Genomic DNA, 21,261 nt, shown 5'->3' on the forward strand with positions numbered 1-21,261 from the left:
GAATGATCAGACATATTGTAAAAAGAAATACAAATGAAAGAAATAGTTGTGTAATGGGAGAATTATTAGTACGATGTTACTCAGAATGGTACACTAATATGTAGTTTGGAAATCGGAAAACTTACCAGGTTAGAATAATAGCTGTACTAAAAATGGTGACCGCATTCCTCAAATTATTATAGACCATGACTCAAAATTCATCCATAAGGTTCTGTGAATATACAAAAAGAACTGCTATCCACTAGAGCAGTGGTTCTCAACCTTCTGCTGCCCTTTAAATACAGTTCCTCATGTTGTGACCCAACCAATAAAATTATTTATTGTTGCTAGTTCATAACGGTAATGTTGCTACTGTTATGAATCGTAATGTAAATATCTGATATGCAGGATGGTCTTAGGCGACCCCTGTGAAAGGGTCGTTCGACCCCCAAAGGGGTCGCGACCCACAGGTTGGCAACCCACAGGTTGAGAACCGCTGGCTTAGAGGATGTTAAAGATTTTAGATCTTGACATTTCTGATTAACCACAGTTTACAGCTTTTTAACTTCTATCATTAAATCTTCATACACTTTAAATGGAATAAAAATAATAATTAATCTCAAGAGAAACTATTCTTTGGCCTGAAGCTTTGGCTCCCTGGAAATGAATAGACTAAGCGGGTCGGGGCGCTAAATAAGGATGAAAGCAAAGAGGATATAAGATGGTTTGCAAAGCAAACTTTCTATTAGTCCGTCCAATAAGAAATCCCACAGAGAGACTCCCAACCATATATCAAATTTTTTTTAAAATTGGCAAATCCAGTCTTACCAGGCAGATATCAACACCTAGCAGGGTGAAGAAGCAGCCCATCGGAGGAGTGCATTTCAGGGCAGCTTCTAGGGTAGATGGTCAGCCCGGAAAAAACCCGGGATACGTGGAATAAGACACGGGCTTCAGGAACAAGTATTGGCAGGAGGGAAACAGGAAAAGCAGTTTGGGGTTCATCAATCTGGGTACAAAGCAAAGCTGCTCATCTACCTTTTTCTGGGTGCCAGGTACCAGAGGAAACAACAATATCTGTTCCTCTGAAGATTCAGGATAAAGGCATAAACCTATGGCCCCTCCCCATTTAGGTACGCAGGCCTCATGCCAGAGACAGTTTGTTATCTCAACTCTCAGTGTTTTATTTTTCAACCCTTAGCCATGGACATGTTAAAGACTATTTGTGAAATTCTCCTGGTTAGCATGTAAAAGCCATTGCCTACTGGCCACTGGGGTTTTGTTGGATTCAGAGAGAAGACGGAGCAGCCTGCAGGGGACTGTGCATGTATACTTGTCATTGATGAAAACAATGGAGGTCCATGGTTTAAAGTCTGCATTCTTGACTGGAAAACAAAAACCAGAGCATTTAAAATCATGGGAGCTGAGGTACAGAGGGTGCGTCATGAAGCAAAGAGAACACTAGCTTCAGGCAGGCAGACCTGAGTTGCAATCCCAGCAGCCGGGGTATTATTTCATCTCTCTGGGTTTCAGAGTCCTCATCTGGAAAATGGAAATAAAAATAACCCGCTTCTCAGTTCTACAGTAAAAAATGAAATAATATCTGCTATATGCCCAAACGAGTCTGATCTCAGAGAAGATGCTTCACGGTACTTCCCCATATTCATTCTGTTTTCCTCTTTAAAATCAAATTTGCATTACCCTGGATCCCACTCATAGGCATATGTGTTTAAATGTTTCATGGCTTCATTTTCATCTGTAGCTAAGAAAAGAAAAGAGATTCATGGGACAACAAAGCACTGATCCTCTTACTAGGCTAGTTTCGGAGGATAGACCAAATTCTTAGGTCTTCTCATGTGGCAGTGAACCATGTCATAGCTGTGAATAACAAACCCCTTAAAGAAAAATGATGTTTCTTATGCTAGGCATTATACGTATAATTTTGACTGAAATTAATATTTCCACCTACCTCTTCTTCTGAGGCCCTGATTTAATATCCTTAAGGCCTGGTGCCTAATAACCAACATGTGTTAATTTCTCTGGCTCTCAAGATGGCCTGCCTGCCCGTGCTCCCAGGCACACGGGCATGATAGGCACGAGCTAATACAGAGCTTGCTGAATATTCTTCCTACTAGGATCTGTGAAGGCCGCTGAAGATTTTCAGAACCTAAGTTCACCAGCTGGAGTGAGAACTTTTAGAAGAGTTAACTCCCAATTAGTCGAATATAAAAGCCACCTAAGAGGATTCTGTGTGTGAGGTGAGCACGGAGCACACATCAGAAGGAAAAAGGAATCAGGACATGAGAAAACCAGGAGGGTATTTCACAGCCTTGTAGGATTTTTCTGATTTCTTTGGAAACTATGTAAATGAATTTCTTAAACACCGGCTGTCATTGATTTTTTTTCCTGATGTTCATTGATTCCTTTGTCATTGTTTCACGTGTGTGTTCTCCCAAAACATCTAGTAGCGATATTTCTCTCCCTCAACCCTGTCCCCAATCCATTAGAAGTATATCATTAAAACCTATTTAATTTCCTATGAAAGATTATATTAAGTGCACTTTCAGTATAATTATGTCAATAGTGGAAGATAAACATATATTAGGCAGTGCAAAATGCTGATTATCTGTCAGGGAAAATCTGTTTATTTCAGAGACAGCAAGCTGACAACCCCCTGGTGTTAATCTGAAAAGTATAAACTCGTGCCAGATACAGTTTGGTGGGGTTCTGACAGCGAAATGCTCTGAATGGCCCCCTGCTGGGGCGAACGGTCTTCATCAGACATAAACCCATATACATGTGTATGTAATAAAATGCAGACATGTGACTCGTGTGTTTCAGGCGTACGTAATATGCGTGTATTTTGGTGGATTAGGACATATAGAAAACAAAGCGTAACGTGAGAAGCGCCAACGTCCAGTTTGCATTAGCAGCTCTGCAGAGAATGGAATGGCCTGAGAAAGAGGAGAGTGGATTACAGGGTCAGGCTGCGTTGGAGTTGGTGCCCAGGGCAGGGTTTGCCCTCACTCATGTCAGCTCACAACCGTTTGTATTAATCCACAGAAAAACGAAAGAGCCGGGGCAAAAACGGGGAATCAAGAGAGGTAGGTCTGGTATAGGATGTGCGTTCATCTGATTCCCAATGCAAGCAGGCTTCTTTTATTTCTTTGACTCTTCTCTTTGAGATAATAGTAGCTAAATATATCCTAGCAACACAACTGACTCCCAGCTGCTGTTGGGCAAGCAGTTCCCCTTTAATGAGATAAAGCAGTATCAGGAAGTCCACATGCCACACGTGCAGTAGCTGCATTCACCAGGTTTCTGTGAGGCAGAGAATGAATCGAAATGAAAATGAGTTGAATATTCAGGCACCGTTTGCCAGCCCTCTGAAAAATAATTTCGTCTGGCTTTATTACATTGTGATCATTTCCTGAATGCCACAGAATGCTGAGTAGAATCATAAAAATTGATATGTATATTGACATTTCCGTTTTCTAAATAGAAGCTGAGAAATATAAACAGCATTTGGTCTTTGCAACTCTTCCGACCAACCGTTCGTTTGCTGACTAATTCACTTACTCTCAGATACCTCATTCGGCCTTAATATAAATGTCTTCTGAAATAATTTCTCCCCGTGTATTATGCATGTCTTCAGTTTGATTCAGAATTTACATGTGTAGTTTGCATATTTTTGCATCAGAGTGTCTGCTTTAAATTAGATAAAGGTCACTGTCATTCATAATCAAGAAGAAGGTGGATTAAAGGTCACAATTCAATAAAAAAAAATCTGATTAGATGTAGAGGTTGGTTCATGTGCTTCAGTATCATTGGATAAGTAGAAACCCTGAGTCAACAAATTAACCTCAGTATAATGGGTGACTTGCTTCACTGTGATCCAAAATATTCGGATTGTCCCCTCCCCACCCCCCATTGAATAACTTGTTTGTCTCTATGGAGCAGTGACAGTTACTTTTGTTAATACTTTCACCACTAGGTGTCTTTTTATAATGTCATTTGGTTTTAGGAGTGACATAAATGACAATTTTATCCCCAAAAGAAAATACCAAGTATAATGAATTAATAATAGGCAGTCGTGGATTAGAAAGTCCCTGAGGATCTATAGTTACTTCTACTCTTTTTTCCCTGAGGTAGTTCCTAGCTCTTCCCCTCTTTTTAAAGGATGGAGCTGTCACGGCACATTTCTTCTCCTGCAGAAGTATTTTACACCTATCATGGGCACTTAAGAGCCCGTACGAACTCTTCCAAATCTTGACATATGCTCAGTATTTCTGTCTATGATTAGAATTAGATAATATAAAATAAATGTAGCTTGAGGCAGACAATTGGGCTTTTTCAATTCGTTGAACTTTTAAGGTATATTTGACAATGATTTGAGTAAATGGAAAGCAGTTAAAAACAAACAAATGCTAAGTTTCAACATATATTTATTTTGTCCATAAATCAATCTGAATATCTGAAAGAGGATAATTAATACAGCTTTCATTTATGTTTGGAGGTTTGATGTAAGTCCCGAGGTGTTAACAAATGCTATGGTAACAGAAATCACTGTTACTACCAAAAGGTGGAGTCTTATTCCTTCATCTTATAATATTTATTTTCCTTCTCACATATGCTCTTGACATAAGAGGAAATCCTACATTCTCCCCTTAATTGTTTGTCTACTGTATTTGCTCTAATGGCATTATAGTATAAGATCATCTGAGAGAGAGAGAGAGAGAGAGAGAAGAAATATAGACAAGCAGGCACCACCTTTTTAAAGCAGGTTGTTTATTGTTCCAAAGAAAATCAAACATTTTTACAGGAACTATAAAGGTTAAATGGTTTAAGCAGATTATAATTAGTTAATTTTGTTAAACATATATTGGATCAATTTTACATTATTTTAATTACCTTTTGGAATAAATGGTTTGGTGAACAAATTCACTTGATGTTCAGGATCAAACAAAATTACCTTTCCTCTGGGTAGGCTTAAGTTTCACAAAGTGATTTGGAAATGACCTCCTTTGCTTTCATCTAAAAATAACTTTGGATTTAGAAAATGATTAAAGTTGGATATATTGTGTTTTAAGCAAATCATATTTTATCATTTTCATAGCTTATTATTCGTTTAAAGAGGAATATAATAAAATTTCACTAAACAGACATCCTATTTAAGGAGACTCCTGGAATTCATACTGTATCGTGGTATTTATAAAGTTGATTCAACTCTTATTTCTACCAGAAGACATACACTGTATTCTGGTAAGCCTATAATCATTTTTCCTGATAAGACACAGGAATAAAAACTAGATAATCATTATATATCATGCCCATAGTTTGTGGGATGGAACTGTCCTAAAATTTGTTGTTGAGTAAAATCAAGCTTATTTCTAGAAGCAATTCTGTCCAGGGTGTTTGGGACTGGCTTCAATAACACAGAAGATACTTATGAGTTAAATATATACATGTAGTTGCTGGCCTAAAGGCATAGCTGTTTTATTTTAAAAAATCAAAACAGAGTCACTTGTGAGTAGAGGGTCTGCCTGCATATTTATTTATGTCTATATAGCTGGGTATATTTTAGAACATAATCATGTGTTTATGAAACATGGCATGATTGCATATATACATATTTTTCAATAAGGTATACATTTTAATGAAGACACTCCAAAATTATATCATGAATATATACACATACCTAACGAAAGCATATTTTTACATTTACATCATTAAATTTTCCAAACACTAATGACTCTTAAATATGCGATAAAATTGGGAAAAACACTCTCCACCTCAGAACATGGATGCCTTTAATGAAATCACTATGATTTCTTTGTGCTATGTTTTCTTGATCTCTGTGTTTTAGGTTATGAAAATGGTCAATAACAGTATAGAATTATAAAAATATATCTGTTGAATTATAATTGATTAGTTAACTTAGTGATTGGTATTAATCAATGAGTGCTAAGGACTACCTTTTCCATCAATTGTTATACCTTTTAACAGTAACATTGCTAACTCTGCATTTTGGCAATACGGTGTTCCTTATAATTCCACAAATAGAAAGAATGAAGTCAAAATCTGGCATGTTTCTGATTAGTAAATGTCAATATAAGTGCCTAATTTGGCTAAATAACACAAATATTATGTCAGTAGAGCTTAAAGAAAGATTTAGGTTCCATTTCTAGCTCTGCCATTTAGAAGCTATAAGACCTCATGCAAGTTAACCCTGTTAAGCCTCGTGTTCATCTGTAAAATGGTGACAGTACTGATATCTACTAACACCTACTTTGCCTGGTGGTTGTATAGATAAGTAAAATTATACAAAAATGATTTTTATGCACCTGTAGACACAAAAGGGAGCTCAATAAATGGTGTTTATTACTAACATAGTAGTAGTTGCAGAAGTTACATATCGGTAGCAATAGCAGTGGTAGGGCACTATCAATCCAGGGTTTATTTTATAATTTGGGAAGTATACCTAATAACATTCCTATAACAAGCTTATTTTAAAAAATCAAAATCAAAAAATTAAGAAAAATATTTACATAAGAAATTCTCTTATATGTTTTCTTCTTACTGAAAAGTCATAATATTCAGTATCACTCATGTTCTTATCCTCCCTTTTTTCTCCGACTTCCATCCTTCTGGTACATGTAATGATCATTTTATCCCCCATCAATGTTATGATGTTGTTTGCAAGTTTGTTTGAAAGATACTTCTTTAGTAAACCCAGCAGTAGTTCTCTACATCACCATGTCCTGCCTTGACACCTACCTAGGGATGAGTTAGGGGTAAAATACAGAGCTCTATCTCGGGCCCTTGCCTTTTCTATATTGACTGTGAACAAAGAAAATAAGCTTATCGAGATTACACATGAAACAAACCTGAAAAAGAGTATCAATAATATATATGACAATAAGCAATAAATGTAACTTAATTAATAAATGTAACAGATAATTCTGTACATCAGTTAAAAACATTAGATGCACAACTTTAAGTGAGAATGGGGCTTTCTGGCTAGGAAACTTAGGGAGAAAAAGATTTATGGGTTTTAGTTAATCATCTATACCAATAAAATGGTAATATGCTAATTAGACTGGACGTCTTCTAGACGTCATTCCGGACATCCTTCCTGATGAAGCCAGGGTCAGAAGGAAGCCAGCCCAGGTCCCAAGTGCCTGTGGGCAGCCTAAGTGAAGCCAGCCCAAACACGGGTGCCTGCGGGCAGCCTGAGGGATGCCAGCCTGGGTCTCGGGTGCCTGCCATTGGCCTAAGGAGGGAAGCCCGAGTCCTGGGTGCCAGAGGGAAGCCATGCAGTAGCTGGAGTAAGGAAGGCCTACTCTTGCATGAATTTTCGTGCATCAGGCCTCTAGTAAGTTTAATATGCACTAAGGGTAAGATCCAGCTGCTACAAAGCCTACCACCACCTTAGGCTAAATTAAAAGACATTGTAAGAAGGACATTGGAAAGAACAGTCCCATTAGTGTTTCTAATTGTTAGATCACATTTAGCATACTAAAATTTGTCCTCTATATTTAAAAGAGAACATTGAAATACACAGTGTGTCAAAAAAATATGTGGTGAGTTGGAGAGGTGTTTAAAAACTGCGTTGAAGAAGAATCATAAAGGAATCAAAGTGTTTGGCCCAGAAAAGAGAAGACTTGGAGGAAATATAATAAATCATTGATATGGCTATCTTGCAGAAATATTTATTGGCACCCTGTGGCAAGCATAGTGCTTAAGTACAAGGTAAAGAGAGAAAATAAAAAGGAAACTGATATTTAATTCCTTTGTTAATAAACTTTAAAGTCAAGGGGAGAAGACAAGACTTTAAATAATACACAAATGAACATTTGATGACAAGTGCTGATAAGAAAGCAAAGGAAAAACTATATTGTCAAGAGAAGGCTCTCTGAAGAATTGATATTTAAATCCAATAAGTAACCATAGGGGACAGACTTTATTTCAAGCAATGATAATAATTTATGCAAAGTCTCAAAAGCAAGGCGTCCATGGAGGGGAAGAGCTTAGTAAACTTGAGAAAAGGGAAGAGAGCATGATGAGAACATATCAATGAGTAAGGAAGATGGTGTGAGAAGAAAGTGGGGCCAGACTTTTACAGTCCTTTGAAGCCACCTTAAGCCTTCTATTCTAAGTGCCAGGAGAAGCTACAGGAGAATTTAAGCACCGAGTAAGAAACGGAGATTTGCTTTTACAAAGACCACTCTGACTTTGTCAATAATGTATTGGGAAGGGGCTAAAGGTGGTGAAGGATCTACATCAGAGGCTATTGAACAAGAGGCAAGAGATAAAGGTCATTTGGCCTCAAGTGGAGAAGATGGAGACTTAATAAAAAGAGAGCCTCAGAGATGTGGTAGGAGTGATATCAAGAGAATTTGATGACAAGTTGAATGTGATTGGGAAGATGAAATGTGCCGTGCGAGACCCCCATTTTCTAATATGAGTAACTAGATGGATTACTGAGAAAGAGGTAAAGAAGGTTGAAAGAAAAATGTCATCTGCCTTGTTTTGGCCACAATGAGTTTGAGGAGCAGGATCAATTGTTTAAAACAACAAAAACAACCACAAAAACTGTAAAGACAGTGTTTATGTTATTTGGGTGCATATTTGGTGAATTGTCAGACAGAAGCGAGAGCCTAATTGTTTGGTTTTTCCAAAAGTACAGATCCATGACCACAATGTCAAATTTGCTAGAAGATCAATTTCAACTCAGTACACAAAAGAACTCTTTCTAAGAACTAGACTATTCAGAAAAACGAGGACTTCCTTAGAAGGGGATATGTTTCTCCTCACAGAAGCTATGCTGGCAGAGACCAAAGTCGACAGGAGATGTTTTTTAGAAGATTTCTGCAGTTTGTGGAAGAGTGGACTTGAGTCTCTTTCAATACTGTTCAAATTCAGATATCAAGTTTTAAAACCTTGAGGAGAAAACAAAGAAGATTCTCAGTTGTTTGGTAAACTATTTAATTGCTGATTGCTCCTGGGCAGGTACCTGGTACCTTTCCACCAGAGGGTTATTGATAGCACCAAGCAACCAATGGCTATTCAGTGAAACGTGTACACTCTCCCTCTCTGGTGAGTGAAGGTCAGCACCGTGTCAGAAATGGGCTGCAAAGGTTCAACTGAGAGGTCTCTTCCATAACGACCTCAAACTCTCCTCTTGCAACTGTCACTAATTTATCATCTCTTACTTTCGTGCTGTGTTTAAACTTAGCCTCAAGCATCCAGCACTCCCAGACGATCAATACCCACTGATTGGCATTGTCATTTGAGATGATATTCAAGCCAATTGTCATGAGTGCTCAACCCCATGGCTCTCAGCTCTTAAGGGTGTCTGCCCTCGCAGATATGAGAGGCTGTGATGATTTCTCCTCTGCCCGAGGATCTCGCTCAGAATTAATACCGCTTGCCAGCCAGAATACTATTTCCTTTTCCTCACTGGTAGTGCTTAATTTTGCCCCTAAAAGAAAAACTTTATAAATTTGAGAAGATTCTGTAGTGCAATCTCTACAAAGATATACAAGTTGAAAGATGACGGTCTTTAAGTTCGTTATAATATCTTGGTGTGTGGCCCTGCCTTAAATGGAGAGTGGGAGAAAAACTTGGCTGTACCCTCAGTCATCCCATGATCGGCACCGTACCTAGTCAGAGCCAGAGATTTGAGGCAAAATGTCCCAGTCCTCAGGGAGAAAAAAAAAAGGCTTATTTTTCTTTCTCCTAGACTGTCTTCAGTAATAATTGTATGCTTTGTGACTGTGGTTCAGGGATAGTACCTATCACATTAGAGTTCAATTTTAATATATCTAGAGCTCTTTAATAAGACACTCTGTTAAGACGAGGGCACTGACTGATTAATAAGTTGGTTCAAGTAGACTTTCATTCAGGTCTCAGGAATAAGTGCTCTGTCTAGTTGATAAATTTCCACACTAAACACAAACGTTGTTATTTGTCATATACTAACTGTTTTAATGGGCCATTCTTCATGATCTCTAACAACTATCAATTGATCTCTAGGACTCAAATGTTGCACTGCAATCCAGCTATGTTCAAAGAATCTAAGTTTAAGGGAACTACAATATAAAAGAAGTTAAAAAAAAACCACATACATTTGCTCTAGGAACAGAAATATATTAAGGACATTAATGAAGATGTGAACAACAAGCAGGGAGTCAGGGCTGTTATTTTTCTCCACAACAGAAATATAGTAATCAATCCAGACAGTTATATCTTCAGATCCTCGGGTTTTAATAAAGGTACATCTCAGAATTCTATTTAGACTTTCAGATCATTACATCTTGAACCATCAAAAATAATCAGATATCTTTTAAATCAGTTGGGAGATAAACTGATCAATTTCATACTTATAAAACATAAACTCTAAAGGTAGCTTCATTTTCACAGTCATCATTTGTGGTTATTTTTCTAGTTCCTCCTTGCCTAAAAAAATATATCAAACTTAGATTTTCCTTTAGTAGATTCATAGGCCTAAGCCACTTAATACAAATAAAATCCAAAATGTTTAGAAAAAGATGAGGTTTTTTTGTTTTTGTTTTTTTAAAGAGGTTTAGGACAAACAGTTATGTCCTGAGAGTACAAAGGGATATGCTTTCTTCTTATCTGATAGTCTCCAGTGGCAGCGTTAGCACATTGATGTTTTATGCATTTCATACATAATGTTCCATGTGATTATGAAATCCAGACTGTAGAGCTGAATTAATGCTGCTGAGAATGGAACGGGATGGAAGGAAGAACATGTGCTATTGAGAAAAATCATCCCTTTCCTTTATCTTCTAGAGATCTGTGGAAGCCTTTCTTTTGGAAAGTGCTCAAAGACAGATCAAACATGATCATGAAGGTTCACTGTGTGAACAGGTCTGACCTAGAAATAGTGCCTTGGAAATCTGAGGTGGGGAAGTAAGGCAGCCTGTGCCAGAAACTGATTAAATTTCAGTCATCTATCCAAAGAAGTCCCTAGTTGCTTGTAAAATGCTCCATATAATTACAGTAACTACGGTTTTTAAAGGCATTTACACATTAGCCTTTATCATGGGACTTTCTTGGAGGGTGCATTTCTACTTTAAAATCAATATCCCTAAAATAAACTTTAATAAGATTTATTAATTTTATCTATGTGGACTTTTAAAAAGTCAATATCAAATATCTTTCTCTAGATTCTTCTTGGCATTTGAAAAAGCTTAGGTATAATCAAATACCATGCCCTCAGTATGTTAAACAATCGTTGTTCTATGACTTGGTTCTTATATACAACTTTGCCCTATTTTAAACTTTGAAAGAGTTGTGAATCAATACAAAGACTGTTTAAAATGTATGGGTCATCTGGATACATGATCTCAGCACTGTGGACAAGGCCCATTAGTTGTTTCTGGAGCTATTTATCTTGCTCAGTGTTAGATTTGAATAACCCAGGGAAGGAGTTTGACCGCCCCCACCTAACTCTGCACCATGGTGGTGAAAATCACTTTCTCAGCCTTGGTTAGTGTGGTTCAGTTGGTTGGAGCATCATCTCATGCACTGAAGGGTCACAGGGTAGATTCACCTAGGTTGCAGGTTCAACCCCCTGTCAACTGATTGAAGTTCCTCTCTCACATTCTCTCTCTCTCTCTCTCTTTCTCTCTCTCTCTCTCTCTCTCTTCCAATAAAACATATCCTTGGGTGAGGATAAAATAAAATTTTAATTAAAATATTAAAATAAATAAATAAGACAAAAAGGATTTTAGAATGTTGAGTCCCAGAGAAGAACAAGATTACTACCTCTCATTGAAAGTACAGTAAGGGGCATTTATCGGATACCATGAATTTTAAAACTTTTCCTTTTCAGAAGTGACTTAGCACAAACATTTATTTGCAGTCAGCTTCAAATGGAAGTCTCCTACCAAAGTACATATCCAATGGTTTCCTGTTAGGTGGCTATAATCTTAATCCAAAGATGAGGGAATTTATATTTTTCATTGGAAGGAAGACTTCTCAGAAAGCCAAATGTTTAAGATCTTTATTGATTTCAAGAGAATCTTATCAATAAATCATAAAGGAAACATCAAGTTTTGTTACCCCTTAAAAATGAAACCTAATTTCATCCTAAATCTCAGACATTTATAAATAAAAGTCAAGCCAATTTTCCATCCTGAAATTTTTATAAAGGTAAAAATTGAGCCTCATATTGAAAGCAATAACGAAGTCTCCTTCCTGTGTCTACTTTACCCTTGTAATGTCAAGTTTCTTGAACTATAGTTTCTATGTAATAAATGTTTTTTAAACTATCCTGGAAAACATTATCAAATGAATTTATAATATTGAAATGAATGATTAGGCAAACTTAAAAAGACAGTTCAGTAGTTAGTTAAACATCACATCTTTCCACTCGGATAAAGTATACAGAAAAATATTCCATTATTTTAGCATGGCTAACCACCCAGGGATAAGGGTCATCTCAATAAGCTATCTCCCACACACAGAAAAACGTTATTTGGCATTGCATTGACTCAAAACATCAAAGAGCATCATGCACTTAATTATAATTTTACTAGAGGCCCGGTGCATGAAGTTTCATGCACTGGTAGGGTCTCTAGAAGCTGCCAGCCGGGGCCTCCCTCCCTTCCCCTGGCCTGCCCGCACCCCTGGTGGAACTCCTGGAAGAATTCCCAGTCAAGGGGACAATTTGCATACTACACTTTTATTATATAAAATAGCCTTCCCTTTACCTGGACTATTTAAATAAGATTTTCACTTCCTTTGCTTTACTAGTACTTGATATTTTACATGATCTATGGAGGGTCTATCAATCTATATTAGAACTCAGTCTAGTTGCTTTGTAGGGTAAAACCTGGTGGCTTAAAACAACAAATACTTATTTTTTTCATGCAAAAGAAGGCTGGAGGTAATCTGCCCTCCAGAGTAATATGGCAGCTCCAGAGTTATGAGTCATCCATGCTCTGCTGCCTTTCTGCTGGGCCATCCTGCAGGCTGGCTTTTTGTCTTTACGTTCCCCTCATGTTTGTAAGCTAGTATGAATGCTCTAGCCGTTATGTCCTTTATCCAAACATCAGAGAAGGAAATGAAAAAGAGGCCCTGCAGAATGATCCCATACATTCTTCTCTGAACACCACCGCATGCACACACTCATATTTATATCTCAATATCCACCTCTATTTTGAAAAGAGTGAGAGGTAGTTTTGTAGGCAGACACATTGCTGTTTGCAACAATATAGGGATAATGTTACTTAGGTGGGCAGTTAATAGTCTCCTCCCTACAATCTTTATATTTTCTCTTTAAATTTGCTTCCAAGATGGCTTATTTGGGGAGCCTGTAACCTCAATCTAATGCAAAGTATTTCTTCAAAAGCTAAGTGGAGATTCTGTTAGCTAAGATCTGTTTAGCTGCATATGCCTGCCTGCTTAGCATCATATTTTATAAGTGAAAGCGCCAAATGTAAAGTGCAACTTTAAAAAATTATATTTAGTTAAAATTACCCAAACCACCAATTTCTTTTAGGTGCCAATTTATTTTTTACTTCTGCAACTTTGAAATGATGGGCATCTATGGTTTCAGCAACTGTTATTTCAAAGCTTAAGAGATTAAGAGTGAAAAATTGTTGGTTTCCACACTACAAAATGTTCCTATTCTGTTTTGCCTGGAACACTGTAGTTACCAGCACATTGTTCTATTGCTCTAGACATTACGATAGTTGTGGATAAACTGTCATCTGACAATTCTACTGGTGCTGAATTCCTTTTTATGCTTTCACATTTCAGATGATCAGTTTTTAATTAGAGTCAAGGTGAAATAGAAAGAAAATTGTCATTTTGATTAAATTGCTCTTATGTAAATGGCAACAATTTTTGGTCATCCAAGAAGCTTTTTAGTCTCTAGCTGGTATTTCCATAAACTAATAAACCACCACATCATGAGATTAGGGATTACTGAAATATGAGTTTTCCTGGCCATTTTTAGCATCTCATCATCATGATGAGGATGACCCAAAATGTTTGAAATATGCTGATGTTTTATAGAAAAATTGGGTCAAAAGATAATCCCAAATACCGACCCAATGAGGATTAATTCAAACAGATTTCAAAATCTCTCACATGCTCCTGAATGAAACATATGCGACACTGCCTGGTCCATGATAACTGTAGGTTATAGAAAAGAGAGGTCACACATTTTTATATTAACATGTGTGCACACTTTCTTGGAGAATATCCTACTTCTGGATAACATACGTAGCATGCAACTTTAATTTATGCCACTTCAAAGCAAAAATATATAAGATATTGTTGAGAATTAAACACACACACACACACACACACTGTAAGGTTTAGTTATTTGAAGTTTGGATGTCCTTAGGTGAGAAATTATTTTAAACTGGGATATATTTAAAGTTCAGTCATATTAATAGATCTTTCCTGTTATACCATACTATTATCATCTGAGTACACAAAAGCTGTTAACACATGACATACCTGATCATCATCACTACTGGCTACCAACAGATTTATCAGTCACAACTAATGTATTCTAATAGTGTCCTGGAAAGAGCTGTTTCACACCTTTGGAGGCTGACATCTGCACCATGCAGAAGTGCAAAAAAAAAAGGATTTAAGATCTGCATTTATTGTTGCCTGCTATGTGCATTAGAGAAAACATGCAAGGATTGCTCAGAGGGTATTTCTGAGGAACTCAGAACACATATTAGCTGTGGATGCGAACATTTTAAAGTTTAACAATATAGATGAGTTTGATTGATAAATACATACATGATTGGCTCATGTATTTCGTGAGTGCTTGAACCATGTCTTAAACTTGTTTGCATGACCCATAGTGCCTGGCACAGCACAAGGTAAATTGCATGCTCTCAGTATATATTTGATGGCAATGAGTGTTTTACTTTACATCTGCATCAAATCAAAATATTAATTAAAAAGAGGAGGGTTTTTGACATTTAGATCTCTTGACTTCCATATACTCATACCGCATTTAATTTCTTTTTTGAAAAAACCAAATAGCGTGGGACTGCCCTGAAATAAGAAATATGCAAGAATGTTAAAGACAATAGGTAACTTAGATTTCACATTTGCAAGTACAATGGGTGGTTTGGGAATTAGTTCATGATACTACTAAGGCTCAGAAATAATGATTAGGTTAATTTTGACCTTTTATGGGTATGTTATTTTTTCTTTATATTTTGGGACCATGATATTCAGGCAGTAGAAATATAGACAATAATATATGAAGTCACAGGCATGATAGAGCAATGAATAAGTGCTCGACTTTTTTACAACGATGATCTCCATATTATATTTATTTTCCCCAAATAATTATTAGCTTTATATAAATAATATACTTTATTCCCTTGCTTGTGGAAAATGATGTTTGACATTAAGGAAAGGTCAGGTATCATGAATGGGAAACCACAATGAGCATTGCCTTTAAGGATTATTGAATTAAGAGGTACATATATTTAACAAAGTATAGAAATCAAATAACTACCATGTTAGCAGTGCCCTTTTACATGCCATAGATTTATTGACATTTACTGAATATAAAAAAGAGTTGAAACTATGAGTGCTTAGTATGCATCATGATGAAAAATCTAATATTACCTCCCTGAAGGTTGTATGAGAGCATTTTCTTTCTCTCTCTCTTTTTTAAATCTTTATTGTTTAAAGTATTACATAGTTCCTCCTTTTTCCCCCATTAACCTCTTCCAGCCCACTCCCATCTCCACCCCCAGGCCTTCACCACCCCTTGGGTTATGCATATATGCATACAAGTTCATTGGTTGATCTCTGCCCACACACCCTCCCCTGCCTTCCCTCTGAGTTTCAGCAGTCTGTTCATGCTTCTATGCCTCTGGGTCTATTTTTCGTCATCAGTTTATTTGGTTCATTAGACTCCACATATGAGTGAGATCATGTGGTGCTTATCTTTCACTGACTGGCTTATTTTACCCAGTATAATACTCTCCAGGTCCATCCATGCTGTTGTAACTGGTAAGAGTTCTTGCTTTTGTATTGCTGCATAGTATTCCATTGTATAAATGTACCACAGCATTTTAACCAGAGTAAGTTAACCAACTGATCAGATATCAGACTGGAGTATAAATTAAATAAGATATTTACTTTTAGAAAATACACAAAATTAAATTAGTTAAGTCATTTACATCAATGTAGTTGTATCTATTGACCTAAAAACAAGTTACACCCACATGCACACACCAACATAAATGTTTCATGGGCCTCAGCAGTACTTCATATTTTAAGGTGACAGATGAATTCTGCAATTCACAAGGGTATTTACTGCTATAGACGTTGTGGCAGTAGCTTTCCCACTGAAATGAGAAAAAAATTATCCAATTCCACACCTATCATTTAGGTGCCAGATCACAGTGTAGATTTTATATTCAGAACTACCATGTGAGAAGTCAAAAGAAATATATGTATTCAAGGTTATAGCATATTTACTCTCCCAATTTCATTTTTTTACTGATAAACACAATTTCTGGCTTAATTTTGGAGTGTCCCATTTAATTATAAGCATATTTAATCAATCAGTGAAAGAAATATTTTTGCAGAGATTGGGAAATTCAAAAGACATAAGAATTTTTATAGTTTTCATATGCCAATCAAGTTAGATAAGGGACTCATGGGGCCAAATGGATTTATATTCATCAGATTTAGGGATACCCATGTTCCAGGAGTTTCAGAAATGTTCATTCCGGCCTCCTTATGCAATACAGCTCAATCCCAGGTAAAGGTGCTTGTTTGTCATCGCCTGAATGATTACAGGCCTTTGAATCTTACGCAAGCTTGAAATATGCCCAAATGTTGGGACTCCTCTGAGAGAACATGTATTCAAATATATAATGATAATACTTTATGTAAAATTGAACCAAATATCCAAAACATAAGTGTTGTTTGCCTTATTTTATCCAGTAATACATCAAAGCAAGAAGTTGTTGTTTTTGTTTGTTTGTTTGTTTGTTTGTTAAATATTTTTATTGATTTCAGAGAGGAAGGGAGAGGAGAAAGAGATAGAAACATCAATGATGAGAATCCTTGATCGGGTGCCTCCTGCACACCCCCTCTGGGGGATCGAGCCCGGAACCAGGGCATGTGCCCTAGTCCGGAATCAAACCCGTGACCCTTCAGTCTGCAAGTTGAAACTCTATCCACTGAGCCAAACCAGCTAAGGCAAGAAAGTGGTTTTAAAAAGAAGGAGGGAAGTGGATTTTTATATGAAATTTTTAAAATCTGCCTTTAGTAGTTTTTGTCATTTCGTTTTTTAAAACCTGTTTGTCTCTAGATTTGCTTTGTTCTGTTTTCCTCAGAGAAAAATGAATCATCGTGATATTGTAATATTTCACAATCAAGTGAGCTTAGAGGTCATACACTAGAAAGAACAGAGGCCTGAGAATTAAGAAACTAATTTCTGAAATGAACTTCGCCATCATCCAGTTGTATAGCTTTGGGCAAGTTATGAAATCTCTCTAGATCTTATAGACATTGTTTATGATGCTGTAAAGGGAGGAAATTGGAATAAAGCATTCAAAGGCATCTATAATAATAAAAGCACAATATGCTAATTAGACTGGACAGCCAAACAACCTTCCAGATGTCATTCTGGATGTCCTTCCAAATGACCTTCTGGACAAAGCCGCAGTGGCAGGGGCCGAGGCAGAAGTGGTTAGGGGAGATCAAGTAGGCAGGCGAGCAGTTAGGGGTGATCTGGCAGGCAGGCTAGCAGTTAGGGACAATCAGGCAGGCCAGGTGAGTGGTTAGGGGTGATCAGCCAGGCAGGCAGGCTAGCAGTTAGGAGCCAGTGGTCCTGGATTATGAGAGGGATGTTCGACTTCCCTGCAGGATCAGGCCTAAACCAGCAGTTGAAAATCCCCCAAGGGGTCCTGGATTGCGAGCGGGTGCAGGCTGAGCTGAGGGACCCCACCTCCCCATGCATGAATTTCATGCACCAGGCCTCTAGTTTATTATATCAGGGCTTAATAAAAAGCGTAATATGCTAATTAGACCGGACAGCCAAATAACCTTCCAGACGTATTCGGGACATCCTTCCAGATGACCTTCTGTACAAAGCCACAGTGGTGGGTGCTGAGGCAGAGGCAGTTAGGAGCGATCAGGCAGGCAGGCAGAATGGTTAGGGGCAATCAGGCAGGCAGGGGATCGCCCATAGTTTATTATATCAGGGCTTGCTTAGCATGTACTTGCCACATAGAGGACTCAAAGAGAGATAACCCAGATGCATAGCCTTGATTACCAACCAGGGCTCCTATCCTGAAGCTGCTCTCCTATTTAGAAGACGTAAGCTAAAAAAATAAAGAAAACAAGAATATTTTGACTCTAAAATATTTTTCTTGTTTTATTCTTAGTGCCTAAGCCAGCATCAAGCCCTTTAGCTGCCTTTACCTCAGGCACCTCCCTTACCTTCTCAGCCTTCCAGAGCTAAGGGTTTTCCACATCCACCACTAACACACTAACACACACACACACACACACACACACACACACACACATTGTTATTTCTACTGTTAATGAAAAGTGATAGACAGAATATTGTAATGTGATATTCCCTTTGGAATATTTTGACTCTGAAACTTACCAGGGATCTTTCTTGTCTATTTCATGCCCAGAACCCAATTTAAGTAATACAAGTGTGGGGAGGAGTTTCTCAACATTTACAGCACCAATGATATCTTTAACCACTTAGAAATTAAAGCAGAATCATTACATACACAACTCTATGATCAGCCTGTGTCCTTGCCTCAGGTTTGCCATTTACTTGCTACCTGTGTAAACTGAGCACGTTGCTTGATTTCCCTAAGCCTCACTTCCCCCATTTGTGAATTGCAGATCATCTGAGGACTTGCCCCTAGGGTCATCTATAGCATATGTGGTCTTCGACCCCATGCGTCCTTGTCTCCATAATCCATATTCTTTCACTCTACACTGCTTCCTAGCCTACCCATTGTGGCAGCCTTCCTCCCAATTTCCTCAAAAAAAAGTGGCTGTCTCTTTGACTTATTTGACACTTCTTAGAGCAGAGTATAGAGGCCACATGGAATCGGACTTTTTTCTTTTCCTTAAGTAGGTTTGGCATGGTACCAAATAAATATTAATTAAGTTCCCTGCCTTTTCGAGCACCTGGTACAGTGCCTTGTCTATTACAGACATTTAATAGAAGTATGGCCAGTGAATAAATTATCTACATATATAAAAGCTCAGTACCACAATGGCAGAATGACTAGAACCACCAGAACGACCCATGGCTATGATGCACACTGCAGTAGCCATCCAACCTGATCTGAGCCCTGATTGGCCCCCACCCTGCTGGCCTGGTCCCTGATCAGCCCCCCCACCATGATTGGGGGTGGGGCCAGCCAGCCAACCTCCCGCAACCCTTCCCCCATCGGGGCTGGGCCAGCCAGATCCCACCCATGTATGAATTTGTGCACCAGGCCTCTAGTAGTAATACTAGTATAAGATAATTCTTACTGTGATGATGCCATCATAATGGTGGTAATGGCAGTGAGCTCCAATTTTCTATTTTTCTAAGATATCTTCTACTGAAATAAGATAGAATTTTAATGGTAATTTAGCCAAACTACAACATAACTTCACTACCTCTATTTATACATTGAAATATGAAAAAATAAATCCCATGTACTCAATTTTGGTCACTACAAAAATATTTAATACATTATTAGTAGCCCCCACCCAGTTTTGCCTGGATATGTATTTGTCAGCAATCCCAGCCTCCAGATTCAGCTTTCATGATGAGATTGAAGAAGATGCAGGTATGGGATCTTTCCCAGAATTCCCAGAACTGCATGGCTAACAGATAGGCTCTGGAACCTTCCAGCCTAGGTTTCTATCTAACTCTCCCACTTGTTGGCTGTGAGCCTGTGCACGTTGCCCACGTTCCCTGTGTCTTGGTTTCCTCATCTCTATAAAAAATACCTAGTTCTTGGCGATCTTGTGAGCCTCAGTCAGATAATATATATAAACTGCATATCACAGTTTTTACATAAAATAAATTCACAAGAATATTAGCTATTATTAACTATTACTAAGATCCTATGAACCTATATTTCTACCGTACAAGTTTCAATGCTTTTACATCGTTTTCTAATTTTAGGAAGAAAATTTAGAAAATGGTTTCTATGTTGCAACTTCCCCAAGTATATCCAGATATGAACATCTTTTAATAGCATTAAAAGTTAAATGCAAATTTTACAGTTATGATTTCCTGGACAATACATTTATGTTACAAAAATATATTTTTCTCTAAAGGCCTTAATAAAAGAAAATAAAAAGAAAGAATGAATGAGAGAGAGAGAGAGAGAAAGTAGTTATCTGATAACATTTAAGTGGGGTAGTAGGTTTTCAGGTGACTTTTCCTGTATTCTTTTTTATATGGCCTATTAACACATTTATTTTTCCATAATTGGCACTTGTTAAAAATGGTTGCTCACCTCTGCCCAGAGTCATTATCACACATTGATTATCAGTCAGCACCTTGGAGGGATTCGTTGCCAGTCAGAGACAGGAAGAATCCTCACAGGATGGATGTGTGGAGGCAAGTGGGAACTGAAGGGCTGGAGAAAGTGTTCGAGGAAAAGGGAAAAGAAAGACATCTTGGGTGACGATTAAATGAAGCAGGGTACATCAAGGGCTTAACTTGCCCCTTGGCTCACAGTGAATTCTAGTACCACTGATAGCCTTCCTCACTTATGACTAACCATCACAAATTCCTTTTTTAAGAAATGAAGAGATTAAGTAATTTGCCCAAGGCCACATACATGGAAGAGCTAAAATATGACGCTACATCGATTTGAATCCAAAGCCTTAATAACAATAAGATAAAACTATCTTTTTTTAATATTTGCATATGAATTACCACTTTTTTATAGAACGCTCTTTGTGAATCTTTATCTAGCCCTCATCAGAAAACAAAAAACCTGTTGAATAGCATTGTTCATTTTGCAGGTAAAATGTCAAAGCTAAGTGTGTGCAAATAATTTAAAATCACATAGTCAGAGCTGGATCTTCAACCGCAATTTCTTGGCCCAGTGTCTTCCCAGCACATCACACTGATATCATTCATTAGTTAATGACACACACACAAAATATCAAAAGGAAGTCTACATAAGAGTCCCTCACACCAAAACACACAAATTAGTTTGAGAAATAAAATGTGAATGCATAAAAAAAACCAAAAAACCTAAGGCC

At 37.5% G+C, this 21,261-nt stretch overlaps 1 long non-coding RNA gene across 1 annotated transcript in view; it reads left to right on the forward strand.

Moving 5' to 3' along the window:
- LOC107185057 overlaps positions 1-21,261 on the forward strand; it is a 245,330-nt gene that overhangs the window by 5,370 nt on the left and 218,699 nt on the right. The window contains exon 2 of the long non-coding RNA XR_001515973.1: positions 11,565-11,571. This is a non-coding gene — a long non-coding RNA (uncharacterized LOC107185057). The remainder of the gene's footprint in view (positions 1-11,564; positions 11,572-21,261) is intronic.

Source organism: Myotis davidii, unplaced genomic scaffold, assembly GCF_000327345.1.
Source record: "Myotis davidii unplaced genomic scaffold, ASM32734v1 scaffold162, whole genome shotgun sequence".
In the NCBI taxonomy this organism is placed as follows: Eukaryota; Metazoa; Chordata; class Mammalia; order Chiroptera; family Vespertilionidae; genus Myotis; species Myotis davidii.